This window comes from Rhinopithecus bieti, unplaced genomic scaffold (genome assembly GCF_001698545.2).
Source record: "Rhinopithecus bieti isolate Rb0 unplaced genomic scaffold, ASM169854v2 scaffold_2077, whole genome shotgun sequence".
In the NCBI taxonomy this organism is placed as follows: domain Eukaryota; kingdom Metazoa; phylum Chordata; class Mammalia; order Primates; family Cercopithecidae; genus Rhinopithecus; species Rhinopithecus bieti.
In genome coordinates this window covers 3,346,339-3,355,296 of record NW_016803882.1, presented here as the reverse complement: position 1 = coordinate 3,355,296, position 8,958 = coordinate 3,346,339, and the positions used below count along the sequence as shown (strand labels likewise).

At 38.8% G+C, this 8,958-nt stretch overlaps 1 long non-coding RNA gene across 1 annotated transcript; it reads right to left on the bottom strand.

Moving 5' to 3' along the window:
* Positions 1–5,229: 5,229 nt before the first annotated feature.
* LOC108518751 (uncharacterized) lies at positions 5,230–7,210 on the bottom strand. Its single transcript, XR_001882467.1, has 3 exons — positions 7,175–7,210; positions 6,524–6,734; positions 5,230–5,499 (listed from the first exon to the last, which is right to left on the bottom strand). It is a non-coding gene; the product is annotated as an uncharacterized LOC108518751 (long non-coding RNA).
* Positions 7,211–8,958: the final 1,748 nt, after the last annotated feature.

Below are 8,958 nucleotides of genomic sequence, written 5' to 3'. Positions count from 1 at the left end.
GTACGCTGATGTCCCAAGATTATCAATTTCCTCTTTATGTAACTACATATGATGTAAATGTTTTCCACGGTGATTAGCTTCATTGTTATTTTGCAGAAGCGTTTCAGAGGGACTTGCTATATCATTGAAAAACCAAGAGAAGGATGAGACAACCTTATTAAAAGTATTTCAGGGCTGGGCACGGTGGCTTATGCCTGTAATCCCAGCACTTTGGGAGGCCGATGCGGGTGGATCACGAGATCAGGAGTTCAGATGAACCTGGCCAACAAAGTGAAACCCCATCTCTACTAAAAATACAAAAAAAATTAACCAGGTGTGGTGGTGGGTGCCTGTAATCCCAGCTACGTGGGAGACTGAGGCAAGGAGAATCACTTGAACCTGGGAGGTGGAGGTTGCAGTGAGCTGAGATTGAGCCACTGCACTCCAGCCCACACGACAGTGTGAGACTCTGTCTCAAAAAATAAAAATAAAAATAAAAAAATAAAAGTATTTTAGTTTTTTGAGCGCTAAATGTCCTTGGATATGAATTAAGAAAACATACCATATTTTCCCCATGGCTATCTTACTAAATAGTGCTGAGGTTTACATTGTCTCACCTTCCTTCCTGACTTTAACCTTCTCCCAGGAGTGTGGAGAAGCTTTGCATGGAAATGAGAATCCTCTTAAGCCTTTTACTCATTTTTCTCCTCGACTCTAGTAAGCAAGAAGAAATACAAATAAGATATTCAAGAGGGTGAACCCCAAAGTTTTGATCTGCATTGCTGCTGCCAATATAAATACTCCTTCTGTCTACAGGAAATCGATCTTCTTTTTTTTTTTTTTTTTTTTTTTTTTTTTTTTTTTTTTTTTTTTGAGACAGAGTCTCACTCTGTCACCCAGGTTGGAGTGCAGCGGCTCAGTCTTGGCTCACTGCAATCTCCACCTCTCTGGTTCAAGCAATTCTTGTGCCTTAGTCTCCCAAGTAGCTGGGATTACAGGCATGTGCCACCACGCCCGGCTAATTTTTGTATTTTTAGTANTTTTTTTTTTTTTTTTTTTTTTTTTTTTTTTTTTTTTTTTTTTTTGAGACAGAGTCTCACTCTGTCACCCAGGTTGGAGTGCAGCGGCTCAGTCTTGGCTCACTGCAATCTCCACCTCTCTGGTTCAAGCAATTCTTGTGCCTTAGTCTCCCAAGTAGCTGGGATTACAGGCATGTGCCACCACGCCCGGCTAATTTTTGTATTTTTAGTAGAGACAGAGTTTCACCATGTTGGCCAGGCTGGTCTCGAACTCCAGGCTGGTCTCGAACTCCTGGTCTCAAGTGATCTTCCTGCCTTGGCCTCCCAAAGTGATGGGATTACAAGCATGAGCATCATGCCCAGTCAGGAAATTAGTCTTTCTATAAACTCTTAGACCTCCCAGAAGATGTGCCTTCTGAATCTATGCAAATCCACAAGCATAATGAAAAAATAAGTAAATCACTCGGCTGCTTTTGAATAGGCATCATACCCATGTTAGGAAAACAGAGACAGGTTCTTGTGACACAAAGCTGCCGTTGAATGAAATGCCATTTCAGATTGGATTTGGTCTGTGGCACTTTTGATTTCAAGGTTTTGTGTGACACAAATAGTGCTCTATATGTGTTATGAGCTCCAGAGATAGTTGTTAAAGCTGCTTTAAATAAACTGAGGTATAGTCCAGAATTCAACAAATTAGTCCATTTATCTGAGATTTTGTTTCCTTTCAAGCCCTTATTCTGGGGATATAAGAATAAAAATGTTTGGCTTGTTAACCATATAGAAGGAAAACTGCTAGTACCGAAGACCAAAGCAGACTTCTCAGCGAACATCCCCACTCCACAGCCACAGCCTCTTCTCATGTACAACAAAGCCAACTCTTCTCTCCTGTCTAGTGATCTTCAGGTGCTTAGAGCCAAATTTTAGGAAATTAGTAATCCGTATGAAACACCCTCACTTCTGATAAATCCTGGGGTGGTTCGTGAATATTAATTATGCCTTCCTTACTTAATCTTAATAGATGACAATTCTGGCTGTCATAAGAAGAAGATAAAAATGAACCTCAGCTCTTCTAAATAGGTAAGGAATGAATTAAAGAAAAGGGAGGAGAGAAGTGAGAGAAGTTAGTTGGCCAGTATCATTGTTTGTTTTTTGGTTAATGTTCATTTTGAATCAGGGCTAATACTTAGGCTTTGAACTGCACATTCAGAGCCTGTGTCACCCAGAAGGTGAAATAAGCAGTGAGGAAAATCACGTGGTTCAATAATCTCAAGAAATGAAGAAATGTACCAGCAGGATTCTTAGGGGAAATTCACTTGTGGACAGATGGTGTGCTTACCACCAGCCACTCTTGTCTTTGACTATTACAGTCAGCTCTCCATATCCATGGGTTCTGCATCCGTGGATTCAACCAAGCATGGATAAAAAGATATTTGGAAAAAAAATAAAACTAACGTAAATTTGAAAATACAGTATAACAATACTTTCTATAGCATTTATGTAACTCTAGGTATTATAAATAATCTAGGATGATTTAAAGTATTCAGGGGGATATACATAGGCTGTATACAAATACTATGCCATTTTATATGAAGGACATGAGCAACTGTGGATTTTGGTATCTGCAAGGAGTCCTGGGACCCATCTGTCAAGGATACAGATGAACAACTATAGTGTGTGTCACTCTCAGGTGATGATCGATCTTGGTACTGCCTTTTGTAAAGCATCCCATAATGGCTACTTTCCTCCCCAAATTCTCTGTGAATCACCACTATATGTAAGGGCAGCAGCTAGGAAATACTGTTTTGTTTGATCTTGCTCCAGAGAAAAATCAGTCACAGACATTTAAAGCTATTGGGGCTCTTTGAGGTGATTCAGTCCCATCTCCTCCTCCAAAGGTAAGATGGGCAAGGCTCAAAGGGGCAAAACGACATTTTCCAAGGTGGCCTCATTTGTTAGACCTGCTCTTCTTTATTGCTGGGTTTGTATTCGTCAAAGGCAACTCTTCCACTTTTGACAAAATTGTGGGACTCCCCAGGAAAGAATGCTGTTCCTCATTGTGGCATTGGGGAATGGACAGAAAAATACAATTAAAATGCCTGGGATTACCAAATCATGGATTCCCCCTTTAGGAAATGCCTGAGCCCTATCACAATCCACTAACCAGTCAACTGCTTTAATGATTTAGTTCATGTTACCTTGGCTCTTCTACAAAGTATAAAAATAGGTGATTAAAACATGTTTCATCTATTAAGAATTGCATGCAAGCAAAATGATGCATATATGAGAAACATAAGAAAATGGTATTGGGCTGGGCACAGTGGCTCACGCCTATAATCCCAGCACTTTGGGAGGTTGCAGCGGGAGGATTGCTTGAGCCCAGGAGTTTGAGACCAGCCTAGGCAACAAAGTATCTACAAAAAACAAAACCCAAAATAAAAAAAACTACAATTAACTGCATATGGAGAAGCACACCTATAGTGCCAGCTACCTGAGAGGCTGAGTCGGGAGGATCCCTTGAGCCCAGGAATTTGAGGTGGCAGTGAAATATGATAGTGCCACTGCCCTTCTGCCTGGGTGACAAAGTGAGACTCTATCTCAAGGAAAAAGAAAAGAAAGAAAGAAAGAAAGAAAGAAAGAAAGAAAGAAAGAAAGAAAGAAAGGAAGGAAGGAAGGAAGGAAGGAAGGAAGGAAGGAAGGAAGGAAGGAAGGAGGAAAGGAGGAAAGGAGGAAAGGAGGAAAGGAGGAAAGGAAGGAAGAAAGAGAAAGAGAAAGAAAGAAAGAAAGAAAGAAAGAAAGAAAGAAAGAAAGAAAGAAAGAAAGAAAGAAAGAAAAAGAAAGAAAGAAAAAGAGAAAAGAAAGGAAAGAAAGAAAAGAAGAAGGAGCGAAGGAAGGAAGGAAAGAAGGAAGGAAGGAGGGAGGGAGGAAGAAAGAAAGAAAAGAAAGAAAAAAAGAAAGAAGGAAGGAAGGGAAGGGAGGAAATTGTATTGCATATCTTAATCTTCAGACACTATCAAAGCATTGTGCCATTGATAATTGATCCAAGACAAGAACACACAATACAGTCCATACTGTCAAAAAATCCCTAGGATTTTTCTAAAGCCATACATTTTTTTTTCTCACTTTAAGAAACTTCGTAATAGAAATGCATTCCGGAAAAGCATGATTTTCTAGTAAATACAAGATATTTATACAAACAAAAAATAATCATAAATGCTTCTATCTAGGAAGGCTTGGTAAATAATATACAGATTGCTAATGCCTATTGTGGGAGAAAAATGTACATCAGCCCACAGAACAATAAGAACACTTACTTGCTAGAAGTTTGTTTTCGTACAGACACTTCTGGTACAAAATGGAAAACTTTGTAATATCTGCCCTTCCATTGTTTCCCCAGACATCTGGAACCATGGCTGTCTTTCTGCCTTAGCTGCCACTTGTCCTAGCATCCTTCCATGTTCAAGCTCTCTGAGTCTATTTCTTAATAAGGTTCACTTTGTTGCATCTTTTTGCATGTCAAAATCCACTTATTCCACTCTACTATTTCTTTACTTATGCTTCTAGTCCTTTGCCCGTTGTCACCAGAGGAAGTATATTACTAAGTTTACCACTTGCTTGGAATGAAAGATGTGAATGACCTGATAAACGCTCAGCCAAGCTTTATAAAGAGGCAAAAGATAAATGGAAAGGCTTGGACATTTAGCATAAAGATAGACACCCAGGCTGGGTGTGGTGCCTCATACCTATAATGCCAGCACTTTGGGAAGCCAAGGGGGGAGCACTGCTTGAGGCCAGGAAGTTAGAGAGTTTGATACCAGCCTGGGAAATCCTATCTCTACAAAAATGAAATTAAGAAAAAATTAGCTGGGCATGGTGGCACTTACTTGTACTCCTATCTACTTGAGAGGCTTGGATAGAAGAATGGATCGAGCCCAGGGGGTCAAGGTTGCAATGCGGTGAGTTATAATCATGTCACTGCACTCCAGCCTGGGCGATAGAGCAAGACCCTGACTCAAAAAAAAAAAAAAAAAAAAAAAAAGACATACTTTCTGAGATACTCATAGTTGTTGTATCCAACAGTTCTTCCTTGGGTAGTTATTTAACTAGACTCACTTTTTCCCAAGTTTGGAATACACCGCCTACCTTGATTAAACTAGTTTAAGGTTAGCTTGACAGTATTCTGAAAAACAGTTGATTCAATGGAGCCTGCTTTTAATGGCATGTCCTCAATACATCTATTTCTAAATCTTTATTTTTTCTTAGTCAAGCGTACGCTATATAGAGTACACTATTTGTGGTACATGGTGAACTAAGACTTTTGACCCAATCACAGGCTTTATGAAATGGCATCAAAAAGCGTCTTAAATTTTTTCCGAAAATTTTTAAAAAGGGAAAACAACTGGACTTTGGAATATCTCAGAAGCCACTTGGGTTTCTCTTTCAAGACTTTCCTTCCAGGGACTTCCATTGTTCCGCACCCTGAGGGAAGCGTTTCACCTTTTCCCTGTAGTGGAAATAAGCAACAACAGAGCTGCTTTGTGAACCAGAAAATGATGAAGCCTTTCCAAATGAGGAGGATGTGGGAAGTGCCAAAGAGCCAGAGGGGCCAGGCAGGAGAAGAATGGGCCTGACTTCCTTTAGCTCATAATGAAGGTAATTCTTTGAGTCCAGACTCAGGTAAACCTGCAGAAGGAAGACAGTCTTTGAATCTATGCAGAAGAGGATCAGTGTTTAGGTGGAGAAAAGCAAACACTCTCCTCCCTCTGGACAGCTACATCTGCCTGTGTTGCACCAGATGTGTAGCAGCTGTGTGTTCTCCCAGATGGTAGTCAGATGGAAATGATGGAGAAAGAAGTCACCTTCTGTATGCTTCAGGAATAGAAAACCAGATTAATCCTTATTTGCATGACACGTTAGTGAGATAAGGTCTTTTTGATCTCTATTTTGAATGGAAAAAAAATAACTATCATTTGTGAAGCACTGACCTTATAAAACCAATCACTAACCTAGGAGCTTTCAAAATGCTTTGTTTTGAATTCTCACATCAATTCTGTGATACAGTTAAGATATTTTCTCACTTTTATGAGAAAATCGAGTACCAGAGTTGAAGGTCAGAATCTGGTAAAATCTAGTCTAGAACTCAAGGTCAGTAATGTCTTTTCCCTGATGCTTGGCACCCACTGTTAGCATTACATTTCTAATTTATTGTTGAAAACCAGGTTGAGTTTTGAATGGCCTCTGTTGGGACTCCAAAGTAAAGCTTCCCTTTGAGATCTTTGAAGAGCCTTCAAAGCAGAGAAATTGTCTAGATATTTTTGAAATTTTAAAATTATTATTATTATTTTAAAGATAGTGTCTCACTATGTCTCCCAGACTGGAGTGCAGTGGTGTGATCATAGCTCACTGCAGCCTCAAACTCCTGGGGTTGAGGGATCCTTCTGCCTCAGCCTTCAGAGTAGCTAGGACTACAGGCATGCACCACCACACCTGGTGGCTAATTTTTAGAAATTTTGGAGATAGGGTCTCACCATGTTGCCTAGGCTGCAAACTGTCTACATATTGATATCAAAGAGTGACAGGAAGGCTTGCACGTTCCCAGATATATAAAATAATTGACTCATAGAGCTCAGTCTGTGCTTCCAGCAGCTTGGATTGTTGCTACCACGGAGATGGTACAAACAGCAAGCAGGCAGGATGACTGCCAGGACATTTGCATCTGGTTGTTCATAGAAACATAACCTAAAGCCTGTACCAACAAAAACTATCAGGGAAAGTGCCTAATTTCAAATCTATAACTATATTCTTAATCTCTGAGCATGAGAGCACTAAGATCTTTTTTATATATTTAATGCCAATATCTAAAACTGAAAAGTGAGGCTACTAACTAATAAAAGAATAAGTATACGGATGAAAATTTGCCAAATTTGCCTGAATTTAACTGTGATTAATCAGTGTGCTTTTCAGAATATGAGAAGAAAAGATCTTTTCTAATGAATACACACTTCTAAGTCGAATTCTGTTTCTCAGTTTTTTGCTTTGTGAAAACCTTCAATTTAAAACCAGCATAGCTGTGTTCAGACAAGTCTGAATATACGTAATATCTTCATGTAATCTCAATGAGAGAAATACTCAGCCCTTCGTTTTAATTAACAATAACATATAATACAAAGATGGCATACATGTTGGTGAACTACTGCCTTTCATTCTCTGTCCAGATGATTCATTGAGTCACAGTCTTGATGAGTTTGTGATATCATAATTCATCACCATGGAAACAACTATGATGAACTTTTATCCTGTGGACACTTAGTCATCAATAAGTTTGATTGATGACTCTCTGCTATCTTCAGCCAAATCAAGTTCACTTACACCTTCACAAATTAAAAACTGTTCTCCATAGTATATAGCATGATGATCAAAAATAATGAGTTTTTAAAAAATAATCAAATTAAAGACACAGAAACAATCATTCATAATCCTGCCATTATACAAATCACTTCTTGGCTGGGTATATTGGCTCACACCTGTAATCCCAGCATTTTGGGAGGCCGAGGTGGGCGGATCACTTGAGCCCAGGAGTTAAAGACTAGCTAGGGAAACAAAACATAGTGAGACTCCATATCTACCAAAAAAAAAAAAAAAAAAAAAAGAAAAAAGAAAAGAAAATTAGCCAGGTGATATAGTTTGACTCTGTGTCCACATCCAAATCTCATTTACAATTGTAGTCTCCACATGTCAGGGGAGGTGCCTGGTGGGAGATGACTGAATCATGGGGGCGGACTTCCCCCTTCCTGTTCTCTTGACAGTGAGCTCTCATGAGATCCAATGGTTTAAAAGTGTATGACAGTTCCCCTCTCACTCTTTCTCCTGCCACCTTGTAAGAGGTGTCTTGCTTCCCCTTTGCCTTCCACTATGATTGTAAGTTTCCTGAGGGCTCCCCAGCCCAGAGGAAATGTGAATCAATTAAACCTGTTTTCTTACTAAATTACCCAGGCTCAGGTAGTTCTTTATAGCAGTGTGAAAATAAACTAAGATACCAGGTGTGGTGGGGTGCTGTGGTCCCACCTAATGGAGGGGTTGAGGTGGGAGGATGAGGATTGCTTGAGCCCAGGAGATCAAGACTTCAGTGAGCCATGATCACACCATTGTGCTCCAGCCTGGGCCATAGAGTGAGACCCTGCCTCAAAAAAAAAAAAAAAAAAATCACTTCTTCGATTTTAGTAGTTAATTATAATTTTGCTCTAGGGTAGATTTAATTTTATATAATTATAAAATCAAGATATAATTTTAATATTAAACAGTTTTCTGTAGTGCTATTTAGCTACTATGACATTTTGTTAAGTTCTGATGTATTTTGAAAATAGCCTGTAATGTCCAAATAAATAGCATCTGGTTTGCAAAATAGGATTTGGGGAGCAAAGGTCGAGATTGTGACAGTGTTCTGACTGTGGCTTGTGAAGGCACATACAAGTTATTTTATTTGACTTCTTCAGGTTTCACCAGTGAAATTTAAGGCCTTATCTTTGTTTTTCATCAAAAGGCAGTTAAAAGATTTAGAAAACAAGACTGTCATGATCTTCCTGGAATATAACTACCAAATAAAAATTTAGATGCAATCCAGTAAAATGTAAGTCCCTGAAGCAAAGAAATGACAAATCATGAGTTTTGTATCCTCATTCCTCAGTACAGAGTACATTTTTAACAAATGTTTATTTGAAGTAAATGTACAACTAAAGATTTGAGCAAAAAAGAACTGTTAACTAATTTATAATTTAGGAATCTGTTCAAATTATTTTGTGATGCTTAAACTTACATGACATTAGTGGAGATACATCTATGAATATGTAAAAATGATTTTACATATATAGGGCAACTTTTTCTATCAAAAGACATTTAGGTATTTGGTTGCCAATTAAGCATAAAAGTTATTTTATCAAAATTAAAAGCTTTTGCCTCGTGGGAA